This window comes from Centropristis striata, chromosome 3 (genome assembly GCF_030273125.1).
Source record: "Centropristis striata isolate RG_2023a ecotype Rhode Island chromosome 3, C.striata_1.0, whole genome shotgun sequence".
In the NCBI taxonomy this organism is placed as follows: domain Eukaryota; kingdom Metazoa; phylum Chordata; class Actinopteri; order Perciformes; family Serranidae; genus Centropristis; species Centropristis striata.
In genome coordinates this window covers 39,704,276-39,719,513 of record NC_081519.1, presented here as the reverse complement: position 1 = coordinate 39,719,513, position 15,238 = coordinate 39,704,276, and positions in this window count along the sequence as shown.

Genomic DNA, 15,238 nt, shown 5'->3' with positions numbered 1-15,238 from the left:
AAATTTGACATACAGAATATATGGCAACATCAATTATTGCTGAGTCACACAGTAAGGATCTATAGAAAAGTGATAACTGACTAATCTAACACTGTATGACTGTAATATATCAACAATGAGGGGAGATTTTTACAGTTTAACTGATTTATTTATCAAAAGATTTCAGGGAAAGTGAATAGGGAAAGAGCTGATTAATAACAGTGATAGTAACAATGTAGATTTTTGTACATGCATTGACTTTCAAAGGTTAACAGAAAAAATGGCCTCAGATATTGAATACAACAGGGTATTCCTTGCCATGTGTGAGCAGGGCTGCAGGAGGAGGTAAGGGTAATGATAGAGGAGGGTCTGAGGAAGTGCTCGCAGCTCCGGCTGCAGCCCAGATGTTGGAAGAAAGATGGCAAAACACATGGGCCACTCTAAAAAATACAGTATAGGAAAATATAGCATTGGTTGCTGTGCTGTGAGTGTCAGCCTTCAGAACTATTTGACATTCGAATGTATTTTCAAATATTTGACCCACTTTATATTTATTTACATGCTTAAAGCAGCTCGGCTCTGCAGAGTGTTTATTGTTTATTGTTTATTGAATGGATCCCCATTAGCTGACGCCTTTGCGACTGCTAGTCTTCATGGGGTCCCTAAAAAGACATAGAAAATGACATACAAACAACATAAACAAAAACAGTACATACAAGACAAACAATAACAAACTCAATTAATACATAAATGCAATACTGTTAAAAATTCTACATTCATATTTACCCGACAAATGTTATACTGCAAAAATCATTAATTCAGATGTCTATAGTATCAGCTGTATACACTTATAATTTGTCATTTCATTAGAGAACATTTAAAAGGAAGAATCATCCGGCTACAGATTTAGCAGAGAAAAATAAATAAAATAAGAAAACAAAATAAATCGCAACATATTAGTAATCATTCATTTGGTGGGCGGCATCAAGTGCGTCTTAAGTAATTTTTTGAATGACAATTTGTTTTGCGTGCTAGAGATGTGAGGAGGCAAAGAGTTCCATGACATTATTGAACGATAGATAACTGTGCGTTTGAGTATGTTTGTTCTTGGTGTGTTTTAGTTGCTCTTTGTTTGCTGTTTTGGTTCACAGCTCTCATTGTGTCATTTCTGGACAGCTGCTCTGAACACGACCTGCTCAGCACCAAGCAGCAGACAGACAGATTAACATACTGGAGCATTTCATTTCACAGCTAAAGAGAGACAAAAGCATTCAGGGGTTAGGGAAGACCAAAACAGAGCAAAAAGGAGAATAAAAATGAAACTAGCATTCCTCAGGTGTCCATGCAGAAATAGGACTCCAAATGATAGGTGGTTCGGAGCCATGTGTATTACATGTACAATCTGGGTTTTATGTTTACTGTTTTACTGTTTAGAGCATTAGTACGGAGCCCCAGAGATGACATGGTAAAAAAAAAAATTAAATTGTGGCCACGAAATAGCTATAACGTGCGCACAAATTAGTATTTCGTGCGCACGTTATAGCTATTTCGTGGCCACAATTTAATTTTTTTTTTACCATGTCATCTCTGGGGCTCCGTACATTAGAGCACCCACAGGCAAAAATATAAATTGCATGGATGTCTCTGTTGTGATCAAAATTTGTTGCTGCTGCGTCCAAGTGGCCAAAAAAAGCTGATATTGCAGGTTTAACATGGGGTATCATTGCTGCATCTGTCCAAGACGGTTAAAATTGGTTTAAAGCGATACAAACAAGCCACTTTACTTTTTCCCTCCTGTAGACGAACAAATTCTCCAAGACCATTCTCCAATGCAGACACAGTGTATATTTTCATTTCAGAGTGGCCTTTTTTATGTGCACTACTGCCATTGCAAAAGAACTGCAACTGTTGTAGCAGGCTAACTAATTCTATTATGGTGAATGCACAGTGCTGAGTGTCATCTGAACTGGTCAAATCATGATGGCAAACAGTTCAATATCCACTCTACTCTCTTTAATATTTTCAGTAAGTCCAAAAGTATGAAACCAATGGTATGTAATTTACACAGCCTGCCATTTCCAGTGAAATAATAAGTCACCACTGTTGATATACAAACAGTTGAAGCAAGTTGAAGGCCTTTAACTTTGTTTGGCTTTCGCAGCCCTTGGCCTTTTAACTTATCAAAGGATGTGGCATCTAACTTTTAAGAAAATTGGAGTAAATTTGGCCCCCGGCCACGACATCCTGCACAGCATGTAATTACACATCTAAATGGTTAAACATATAGAGGACTTAAAAGAGACGGCATTCTTCGTTGGCACGTTGGGACATGGTACAGAGACAGAAAGCAAAACAAGACACTGGGGATAATATACAGCCCTGATGAAAAGACTTTCACCTCATTGGCAGAAAGCAACAACATAGACGTCAAATCTTAACACTTTTACTGCTTACAGGCAGCAGGGAATGTATGTGATGAGTGAAGGAACATGCCTGTTCAAATAAACATGACTGATGGTTATCTCTTCAGAATCAGACTGACTTTATTTGCTGAGTGTGTAAATTACAAGGAAACAGGCCTCTTCAAAGTTACTTTTTTGTTTGTTGGCTGGATTTCTGCTGCACTAATGCTCCTTTCCCAAAGGCACTGAAGTCTCTCAGCTGGTAGGAGTTAAATGGTTTAGTCTGGTACCCACTTTGTTGCAACACAGTAGTGTTTTGTATTAGTGTATTAATGAAACACGTAGTGACAAACTTTTAGAAATATTCTAATGCATCATTGACATGTGCGTCAGTTTCAGCAGATCAGAGTCATAGAATATGTACTGAGATGTTTTTAATTCAAATCTGTGCATAATTAGCAGAGAATTGTGATTAAACATAGAAGGACTGCTCCTGCATTTTCCAGTGTTCAAGCAGCATGTTAAGGTAGATGGAGTAGGGCAGAATTTTGTTTGGCATCTAATCTAAAAAAAAAAGTATCATATTCTGCAAACTGACCTTAAGTCAAATTTGAATCTGCATTGACTATGAAGAATAAAAAAGTAAAAGCAGTAGAAGGAGGGGGGGAGGGGGAAAAGCATAACATGAAAATGATCAGGTAATGTGCATCTACCTCGAAATTGCACTTACTGAAAATATGGTGCTTGAACAAATGTACTGGCTTCCACCACTGAACATCAATTAAAAAATTATATGCATGTCCTTCAGTGATTCATTCCATTTTATAAATGCCATTTCAAGTGTTTATGCTCCGAGAATACATTTACACATTTTACATTTATTATTACATTTTCTTTTTTTTTTTAATTATCTACAAAAAACTATTGTTTCCTGTAGTTTCCTGTATGTTGTCACTGTCTGCCAGGAGGTATGTCCATGTTGAGTCAGTAGTTTATCTCCCCTCAGGTTTTCATGCCAAACTGACAGAGGAATGCAGTAGCTAACTAATGCCAGAAAAGGTGAAGTGACAGCCAGGTGAGAGAGATCCAGACTGAGAAACACAGATAGAGAGACATAGGTGAGAGGAAATACCCTACAGCTGGAAGATGGATGCAAAGAGACAGAGACCATGTGACCTAACTGACCTGAAGCTGGTTTCCTCAGTTTCAGGAGGTGTGTAACTCCACCAGAACTGCCCTCCTACTTAGCCTGATAATTACCGAGGGAACTGTGGAAGGGTGGAGGGACAATAAACGTGGCATATGTGCATGCAAGTACACTCACACAGAGGACTCTACAGGGTGTGCAAGTGGGCAGCTCCAGTACATGCACGACAGAGTGACATTCACTGACTTGTAAATCCTGCAAGCTGGCAAGACTTCACACAGACAGCTGAGGGGAAGACAGAACCAGGCACACAGACAGAAAGACATTAGAGGTGGAAATGCAGGTCAGGGGGCTGAAACGAAGGGAGGGGGAGGTGGTGGTGCCCTTTGAAGGATGGAGTTGGACAGTAATCCCCTCACCGGGCCCGGGGTCCAGCTACCAACTGTTTGTTTCAGATTCTGTCTGGGAAAGTGACCTGTAAAGTCTGGTCAAAGCTCAGAAAGATATGAGAGCCGACAGTGGAAAAGTTGTTCATTTATACAGCAAAAGACTGTAAATCAACAATGCTGATAGTTGAAGCATATTCATAGCAGAAGCTGTGAAATGTGTGGAATTGCTCCATGGTTCCCACTATGCAGATGGTAAAGCTATTAACTCTCTGCAAAATTTTCCAAAATACATAACTGTCATGTGATGCTGTGCTGCATTTGCTGGTCATGAGGGCTCTGTATGCATGATTAAGCACAACAAAAGAATACCACGTTTTATGCCCGACTCTTGCTAAAAACATTTCACTTGCCTGCTATAGACCCAAACAATACAATCACATTAACACTTGGCTTATAAAATAAAATAAAAGACACACATGTGTATAAACCTCTGCACTGCTCCGGGTGAAAAATCTCTCAGCGTTTGTTTTCCATTGCACTTAAGTCTTTTTTCCCCCCGTACCCTGCTTTGCTCTTGCGTTTCTGAGAGCCTGTCAGGGCTCATTTAGTCGGGGTGTGTCCCTTCACTGCACATTGCACTTTTCAAAGACAAATTGGAGCTATATTAATGGACCACTTCTCCCACAATCCCTACCTCTTTTTATTTTCCACCTACTTTGTCTCAGTTTAGTAACAAAGATAATGTTGTGACTGCCCAAACATAAAAGTGTGCACTAACTTAAGCTCAAATTCGGAGCAAAAAGCCACAAGGACTAAAAATATTTCAGCTGCTGTGAAAAAAGGTCATTTGGACTTTTGTTACTGCGATCAAGTGCAAAGTCTTTGGCCAAACTGTTTTTGTCAAGTGCATTTGAGACTGATGTCTTTTCTTTCATTATATTAACAAGGTGGCCAATAATTGTCAAACCTTCAGTGAAAAGAATGCAAATTGCTCACAGACGGCCTGGCCCCACATTGGAAACAGGTCAGCTGTCTGCCAGCCGCTCAGCTGGTAGCACTGATTGAATAACAGGTGTTTTCATTTGCACATTTTTCTTTTGACTTTTACCACTGCACTGACCAGTACTCTGACTCAATAACGGTTCGAGCTTAGAAAGAAAGGCTTTGTGGTGGATACTTGGAGCAGAAATTGCACAGTCATAAGTTATGGTTTGTGTTTGAGTGTGTAAAAGAGTTGCCTAGTGTTTGTGGGTTGTGGTTCCTCTGGCAAAGTAACCCTCACCCTAACCCTTCCAGGAGTGTTATTATCAGTAAAATATCATCTACACTGGCTCCACTGACCACAAACATACATTTAGACACAAAAGCAATAAAAACAGTTGTTCCAAACCTTTTTTTTTCCCACAGGAGTCTCATTTAGTGATTAAGGACTCACTCAACATCAGCTGACATCTGGAATTAAAGAAAATGATCAGTGGGAGGAGTTAACAAGATAAAAATAAAGTCAGCGGGACATGATCGGGCCAGGGGAGGGCGAGAAAAGAGAAAAGTGGAATGTGAAGAGCGAGAGGGAGGGAAGAGGAAAAAAACTGGGTGACAGGGAGGAGGCAGTAGTGAGAAAGAGGAGGTGAAGAGAAATTCCTTCAATGATGTAGGGTTTCCTCCTGACAAAATCCTCCGAACATGGAATGTAACAAGCGAATGGGAGATAATTTGCAATGTATTGTGGATGTGTGTGTCTTCTAATATGTTTTTTCTTCTTAACAATACCTGGCATCTGTTCATTTTGAAAAAAGCCAAATGTTCCATTCTGCCCCGTCTCTCTTCTCATCTTTCCCTCCCGCCTGCCAGAGTGTCTCGTCATGAGAGCAGAGGTAAGGTGTGCCAAAGGGAAATAGCTCTGGCGCTCATGCATCCAAACCTAAAGAGCTGCAGCAGTCAGACTCTCTTTCTCAAAATAAAAAAGAAAAGTTTGAAGTGACTGTGCAGAGGATTGTGTTATGTTAAATGGTCTTTAGAAAGATGGCAGTGTTGGTTCTTCTTGTTCATTCATTGATCTGCTTTCATGTTTACAGAATCTTAAAGGCACAATGAGAAGAATTTTCCTAAAAAGAAATCTTTGTATGGACTCATACAAATCATCACTTATGACCCACTTAGTGTGTGGCCCTGCCATCTGCCTTTTGTTCCCTTTTCTTTTCATTTTATTGTGTTCAAGATGTCTCCAATAAAGCAATATTTAATTGTTTTCTGTCTATACAAAGTCTAATATTCCTCTGTTCACTATACTTCCATTGCTGCCCACAAACAAGCTTATAAAACTGTTGCAGTGAGAGGCATGCTCCTTAATAACTATTAACATGGAAAAGGTAGTTTATTTTTAGACAACCCTACAGACATCTGCAACAGAGCAAAATTAATAATAATAATCATTAAGTCTACACAAGTCAACATATGACAAAATGTCGTGTTTTCTCCTAATAGAGTAACATTTGCTCAAACCCACAAAGGGTCCAGCTGTTTTCAGATATTCCTGGAGTTTAAAAAAAAAACATTTTTAATGAAACTTGCTTGAAATAAATATGTAACCTATTTAACTTTTTTAGAAGGAACAGTGGACTTGGGGAGCCACAGACCTGTTTGGAAAGTCGGAAAGAAACACATTGTAGAAATATAAAGAATAAAAATATACTTTAGAAAACATTCTTATCATTTCAAACGAAACAAGCTCTTCTTGGGACGTCTCACGTATACAAAGAGCATAAGTTTAGGAGGTACGACTCTCTATGAATTCACAAAACAAATATCAGCTGCCCCAAATATGTAACCACTGTTTAATACCACCAGCTGCTCACAGAGACTGGTTTCAGTTATTTTCTGATGTTTGTGGAAAACCAAGAGAAGCTTGGATTGACGTGTATTAATGGAATACCTGGATTCTGCAAAGATCAATAAACCAAGGAAACTACAACCTGACTCCGGTGGTTTGTGAGTAATTAAGGAACAGTAACATACGAGTCGAGCCAGCTGTACCTGCCTTCTGCTAATAAATTGAGTGGCTTTAGAATTAAGATTTATGCTTGCCACTACACTTATCATTTCAAACGAAACAAGCTCTTCTTGGGACGTCTCACATATACAAAGAGCATAAGTTTAGGAGGTACGACAATCTATGAATTCACAAAACAAATATCAGCTGCCCCAAATATGTAACCACTGTTTAATACCACCAGCTGCTCACAGAGACTGGTCAGTGTACGGCCAAAAACTTCCACTCTCTCTCTGTCTCTGTGGGCACCTGTAGGTGGCGCACTCTTCCTGGCAGTAGCTGAGCAGGGAGGCTCAGTGTGGAGACCTGTGGCTCTGGCCCACTGTCTGCTGTCTATGAGGCCATTGTATCAATGAGGTAAAGATAGCATCTCTCAGTAGACATCACCTCCATAGACACAGAGCACCCAGTGTTCCCGTCCAACCGCCCATGAATGAGAGCTCAGCGGCTGGCTGAAACCTCTCCTCTGCTCCCTCTGACAACTCTCTCTCTCTCTCTCTCTCTCCTCTATTTCTGTTTTTTCTTCTCCCTCTGGTCACCGCCCACTCCCTCCTCTCTCTCTCTTTTACTGTCTCTGTCCTAATTACACCAAACAGAGACCTCAGCACACTTACAGCCTCATCATCTCTCAACTCCTCCTGTGATTTACTGCCACTTACATGCCTGTTATGTGCTCATTGTGGCACGATTAATAGAAATATCTCTCAAAAAAACTCTATCTAAGCAATCTTTTTCCAAATCACTTAAAAGGTGATACGATCACAGATGAGTGAAGGGACTGCACGCTTTGTCCAGGTGGAAATACCTCCTTTAATCTCCCACAATAATTACATAAAGTATTTGGTCTTCTGCCAGTATATTATGAAGAGCTGATGTGGGTATTCATCTGTTCCCATGGCAACGCGCTCCCCTGACAGTCGACGGGTCAGCCGCTGAGCTGAAGGTCGGGCCAGGTGTGCATTAACCTGTCATCACACGGGGACGGCAGCTGATGAGGCTGCGGCAGGAGGGAGGTGATGACCGACGAGGTAATTGTGTGTGTCAGAGCCAGAGACCTCAGATTAACCAGCCAGTTACCTGGATACACACCAACATGCTATGTGTGATTAGCAAAATGTAAAATTTAATTTACATGAAATATTATTTACTTTTCAGTTCTTTTCTACTTATCATGTTCAAGTTTGTGTTTTTTATTATTATTATTATTATTATTATCATCATCATCATCATCATTATTATTCATTATTATTATTATTATTATTATTATTATTATTATTATCATTATTATTATTATTATTTTATCATCATCATCATTATTATTATTTTTTTTTTATTATCAGTATTATTATTTTTATTATCATCATCATTATTTTTTTAAATTATTATTATTATTATTATCATTATTATTATTATTATTTTATCATCATTATTATTATTATTATTATTATTATTATTATCAGTATTATTATTATTATTATTATTATTATGATCATCATCATCATCATCATCATCATTATTATTATTATTATTATTATTATATCCCTTTATTGTATTGGGGTTTTTTGTGTCATTGCTGAGAATGTAAGTGCACTTTGTTGTTAAATGTTCTTTGTAATGGTAAAATCTATTTATAAAAAAGTCTTGGTGGTAAATGTGGTCACACTTCTTCTTATTTACGATTATGATCTCTCATCTAATACATTTTCCATTTGTGTCTCCTAAGAATAATGTTTAAACTATACTGTATATATCCTTTATGTAATGTATATATACATATTTATATTTATTGCCACATGCAACAATCTTCTTTTTACTTATGTGCAATCGCTCTGCAAAACAAAATTGTTACAAGTATTTTATGTATATAATGTATGGCTATAATGTCTTATTTTCTTTATTTGTATATTGTATACATCTTTGTAACCTGTATCTTAAGCTGCTGTGATGACTGAATTTCCCCACTGCAGGATAAATAAAGTCTTATTTTGTTTTAATTAGGTACAGCTAATTAGTACTGTGTTGGACCCCTTCAGAACTGCCTTTTTGTGGCATAGAATCCTATGAGAATTTGGACCATATTAACATGCCATTATTATATCACACAAAGGTGATATCTTGGATTGAAATCTGGTGATTGTGGAAGAAAAACAGTTGAGATGTTGGGATGATTTGAGCTTTTTGACATGGTGTATTTTCTCACGAAATGGAGATCAATAAATTAATATCTTATCTTTTCTTTTCCCCCACAACATTAAACCACCAGCAGCCTTAACCCTTTATACAAGGCATGGATTCATGTTTTCATGTTCATTATGTTCAAATCTGATCCAATCATCTGAATGTTGCAGCAAAAGTCAAGACTTCAAGACAAACCAGGTGATTTTTTCTCCTAATTTCCTATTGTCCATAATTAGAGAGCCCATTCAAACTGCAGCCTCAGCTTATAGATAGAGAGTTGTAGCACATTCAAGAATTTAACCAAAGTGTTTTGGTTGTGTAAACTTAACCACAGATGGCTCACATCTCAAAGATCTGTATTCTACACAACAGCTTCCCTTTCTGTGACTTCCTTGCCTGGAAAAACATTGCCAGTAGAACATAATTGCAGGCAGTAATTATGTTTCCATCAAAACCTATTAGGCAGAGCAATATAGTGGTATATAAATGAAATTTAATACAGACAAGTTTGAATTTTTTCACTTCCCTTACATTGGGCTAGCCTAGCCTGTATTATTTTAACTTTTCCAAATTTAGCCAGTATTTTCCATAAAACTATAAGATGAACTATAGAATAACATCTGTCAGCGCAGGAGTGTACAACTATGTCCTGTCATTCCTCAGGTAATTCCTGACCCAGCCCAGCTGCACTTCCCCCCTCCATCCTCACCGCTATTAACTCAAATTACCACATTCCTCGCTCCCTAACCTGCTCTTTAGAGTCTAAAAGTGAATGGAAACGGATGCCTGAGGAGAGATCTTTAAGGGAAGTGCACATACTCTGCACAGAAAATACCTGCACAGAGGAGAGAGACACAGCACTCAGTGTTTAGAGGTTCAATATAATTCAAAGCTGCCACAGATGACAAAGAACCGGTGTCAAGGCTACATCACTGTGCTGCTGAAAATACTAGATATATAATTCTCATTTCTGTTAAAATAACACAATCTTGTTAACTCATGTTGGTTAGCCTCTGTCAGCTTTTATATGCAGTTTTAAGCAGCTTATATCCTGATCTCAACTGGACTTATAATATGGGGTTTGTTGGTTGTGTATTCCAGTATCCCTACCAGTAAAAATGACATTAAACTCACCATGCTAAATCTGCATCGATTTTCTGGCCACTTAGGGGCACTGCAGCCAACTGTAAACACAAGGTTGGCATATTATTAGCTAACTTGATGGCTTATTTATACATCTAGTAAACCCAAAGTAACATTAGCATTCATTTGGAATTGTGTTTTTTTTTTCAATTTATGAATAGGAGTCATATAGTCACTTTTGTTGTTGTTCTGTTTTGGTCTCCAACAACTTCTCAAGGAAATATCTGTCTTTTTAGCTGCTGAATGCTCCATCATGTCCACCAGCAAGCCGCCAACTTTCTCTGCTTGTTGTTTGGTGCTGAGCAGGTATTGTACATACATTTTAACAGAGCTTTTTCACTAAAAGCTGATTGCAACAATTCTGACAATGCAACACACAAGTAACATGAAAACTAACACAAACTATGAAATTATTATGAAAATTGTCAGTCATAAACAGTTTGCAGACTAACTATGACATGTGGTATTTAGTGCAGTTAAGCAGATACACAGATTTCCAAATAAAGTGATTTCAAATGTTTCAATTCCAGTTGTCACCACTTGCTTCCAGCAGTTACTTGCATGAGCACATTGTTACGATAACTGATAAAATTGTGATTAAAAAAAACTACAAGATCCAGGTTGTTTTTAAGCTTTAGTTGAAGCGATCCTCTTATAAAAGTAAAAGTATAAAATGTTAAGAAGCCGTTTGTTCGTAGCTCTATAGACCCACAGGGATGTTCTCTAAACTAAACTAAAACTAAAACAGTCGCCTTTTTAAACATGTCGCTAACATTATGAAACAGTTGGTTAGAGAAAAAAAGTACATGGTTAGGTGGAGCAAAAGATAGTTCCAAAAGTAAAATAAATGGATTAAACTAGCAACAGTGAGGTTGTTGTGTGACTGTTTCACCCGCCTTGGCTTCTTTCATATTAACTACAGTGACTTAAGGGTGCTGCTAACTTCAAACACAAACATGAGTCATTTTAAGCTGCTCTACAAATGACCTACGGGATTATTTTTTGGTGGGAGGACAGGCTCATTAAGAAGTAGTACTGGCTTTATAGTTATATACTGAAGAAAATAAATGAGTACTTGGATATACAAATCATTTGACTTCTCTCTGAGGCATTTATTTTGACTTTTTAAACATGCTCTATACATAGTGGGGGAAAAAAATTAAAATGATCTCATATATTTATAAACATGAGGATATCACACCCTGACAGCAACTCGGAGATATATTGATCTAATTAGTTCCTCTGTGCTGGGCACTTTTATCTCACATCCAATTACACCACACGCACAAAAACATCAACAGACGTAGCCTTCAAGTTCCTCCAGCGCTGTAGGCAGCACCCCGGGACGGGCGAGGAAAGAGAGAAACATCTTCCCCTCAGGAAACAGGATGTCCCCACTCACACGAGCACCCTCGGCAGACTCAGACCCTCAAACAAAATAAAGTTTTTCCAAAACACAATATGGGGTAATCGGAAGCTCGGGGGCCACCCAAAGCTGTTTCAACCTTTTGATCATCCCTTCATCTACATCTTTATATCTTCTCAGAAGCAGGGCTGGTTCCAAGCTAAACAGGCCTTCTGAAGATGAAGAAGGATTGTGCTTTGATAGAAAAAAAATATATATTATGTAAATTTTAAACATCCTGCAATCAGTCCTGTGGTCGGAGTAGGTCTCATTCTTGCTGATATCCATCTTTCTTTATCTGTACTAATAAGACAGAGAAGCAGAATCTATCTACTGTGATTGTGGGGCAGAATATATATTAAAGTTTGGTTAAACCTGCATGTGCACCAACAACAACTTGCATTAAATCAAGGGTCTAAAGCAAGGGTGTCAAACTCAAATACACAATGGGCCAAAATTTAAAACTTGAATAAAATCGCAGGCCAACATTGAACAAATAAACCTTTTAATATATACCAAACATGTTTTGCTTTAACATTAAATATGGAACCAGCAACGCTTATAAACATACAATATATAACTAAATAGTGCAGACATGCAAAATCAAATTTAAAAAAAAACCCACATCAATGTCATTAATTTACAATAATAATATAATAATTTGGTATTGCCTCGCGGGCCAAATAAAATTACACTGCGGACCAAATTTGGCCCGCGGGCCAGAGTTTGACACCCCTGGTCTAAAGTAATAATAATAATAATAATAATAATAATAATAATAATATAAGGTACTTGTCATTTAGCTTGTGTGTTAGAGTTAATCAGAAATAGTAACTGTATGCCAATTATTGTGGTTATTAATAATAGATTGCAATACACTCCTCTCTGAAAATCTTGATTTTTGAAAAAGGAGTTTCTAAATAAATACATTCTCCTAATTTTCCAGCAACCATAAGTGAACCCAGGAGCATAGGCGGGGCGGAGCTATAATATTCTGCTGACAGTTTGGGTATCCAATTAAGTTAAGAAGGTTATTAACAAGCTCTTTTCATTGGTTAAATATTTCTAAAACCCACAGACAGATGTAAAGGGAGACAACAGCAAATTATGAAAAATGTTGATTTTCTGTGCTATAAACCCATTATGACCATGTTAGTATACTGCATTCTACTTGAAAGCTATTCATAAGTTACTTACATGACTTATACAAACACTACATTTAAAGGTGGATGAAGCAAAGCAGTCATTCACTTCTACCCAGCAGCACCATGACAAGCAGTCTGAGCAGCACCAGGATCCAGACCAGGTCCCCCTGGCCTCCAAGGCCATATGATCCCTCTGCCCACGGAGGAATAAGATTGGGGCTTTCATTTCCTCTCCGCTCTGCACTCTGTGCTGCAGATGCCTGGTTCCTTTTGCCCGTGTGGAGATCTGAATGTGGCTCACAGCGAGCAGATCCTAATCCACCGCGGCAGGGACCTCTCCCTGTCTGTTGTCTTTGCAGATTTGCCCCTTGCTCTGTTTTCAGCATCGGGGGGGAAACGTTTTCCATTACTGGGAAAGGAACATGAATGGTAGCTTTGTTGCTTGGTCTTCATGTTGGTTTGGTCAGGTCTTTGAGCCACTCAAACCCCCCCACAACCACCACCGCTGCATACCACCAACACTCACCACCCCTATCCATTTCTTACTATGTTGTCTTTATTTCCTCTCTCCATATAATAGATCTATAAAGATTTATCCATTTCTCTTTCATTCCATACCCATCTCTTTCTGTCCGTCTTTTTTTTTTTTTAATCACAGGAAGTAAGAAGTACAGGGCAGGACCAGTGGAGCTTTGATCCAGATGGGGCCGTCTGAGAGCATGAGTAAGACCCAGGAGCCGGAGCTCAACAAAGGATGCTCAGTGCTGCAGGCCTGACCGAGAGAAGGAAAGACTATGTTTTCATCTACCATATGTCAACTTCAGCACATTCTTTACCAAGAAACTTCCATTTGATTTAAACTTCAATGCAGCGTATATAAACAATCTTAAACTTATCTCTTAACCCCTCTGTAGCCAAAACTTGATGTTGCTTAAATGTGCCCTGGCTAATTTTTAGCACTTTGGTCCGGACTGAAATATCTCAACTGATAGATGGATTGTTATTACATTTTTCATACATATGCATGTTGCCCAGAAGATGATATTTGTTGGTTTATAAACAAATCCCTGAAATAGGGTTTTCGTGATATCAAACTTTCATCTAAAAGGTTTTTTGTGGCCAAAAGTATTCACAACAATGATATTATCAAGATATATATAGGAATTTGGAAAATTAATAAATAATGCCTCATTCACATTCATCTTTCAAACTCTGTCTTTTGTGCTTTGTCTGTTTTTTTTGGCAAATGAAGAATGAATGAAGAATTATTGAAGAGGCGCTAGATTATTTATATTTAATCATCATATGTGTATTTTTAACAGTATCTAAATATTATTTTTTCAAATATTCAATATTTTTATTAGCAGTTATAACCGTATATCACAACACCCCGGTTTAACCAAAGAGCAGGTTTTCCTACTTTTCCTGTCCTCATTATCTTTTCAGTCCTCATTCGAGAGCTGAAAAAATAAAGGTAACCAGTATTTAAAAAGAAAAAAGGGTCACACATTACAGAAAACAAAAGAATGAAAAGAAAAGAAACAGTCAGAATTTCTTGTAACATCAATATATATTAAAGGAATAGTTCCTGGGGTCGACTCCAGGAGGTCACTGCACCCAGCAAGAAAAAAAAGTCAGACACATAACCCCTTTAAAACCCTCCTGCTTTGTTTTAACACATATGTATTTGCACTAATTGAATAAAAAGTGGGATATAACTTGTTTTTCTACCTATGGACTGAGCCAGGCTCAGCAAAGCAGCTGCTGGCTTTAACCCATAAGAACCCATGTAACAAACACTTTAAATATTCTAGAACAGGGGCCTCAAACTCAAATAACCCGGGGGCCGCTGGAGGCAGTATCAAAAGGACCAAAATTACAACAACAAAAAAAAAAGACACAAAATGACAGAAAAAAAACTAAATTACTTTAAAAAGACACAAAAAAGACACACAAAATTACTTTAAAAAAGACACAAAATGACCAAAAAAAGACACAAAGTTACTAAAAAAAGGACACAAAAAGACAGAAAAAAACTAAATTACATAAAAAAGACACAAAAAGACACACAATTAATTAAAAAAGAGACACAAAATGACCAAAAAAAGACATAAAGTTACTAAAAAAGGACACAAAATGACAGAAAAAAACTAAATTGCTTAAAAAAGACACAACAAAGACACAAAATTACTAAAAAAAGACACAAAATGACAAAAAAAAAAAAACATCATAAATATGTGTGGTTCACTTGGTCTGTGATATATCCCCCATAACTTTCCTTTATGGATAACTGGGTCTGGGTTCTTATGGGTTAATGATATCAATCTTCTCATCTCTTGGCAAAAAAGCAAATGAACAACAAAAAAACAAACTATTACAGATGATTCAGTTCCCAGAAGAC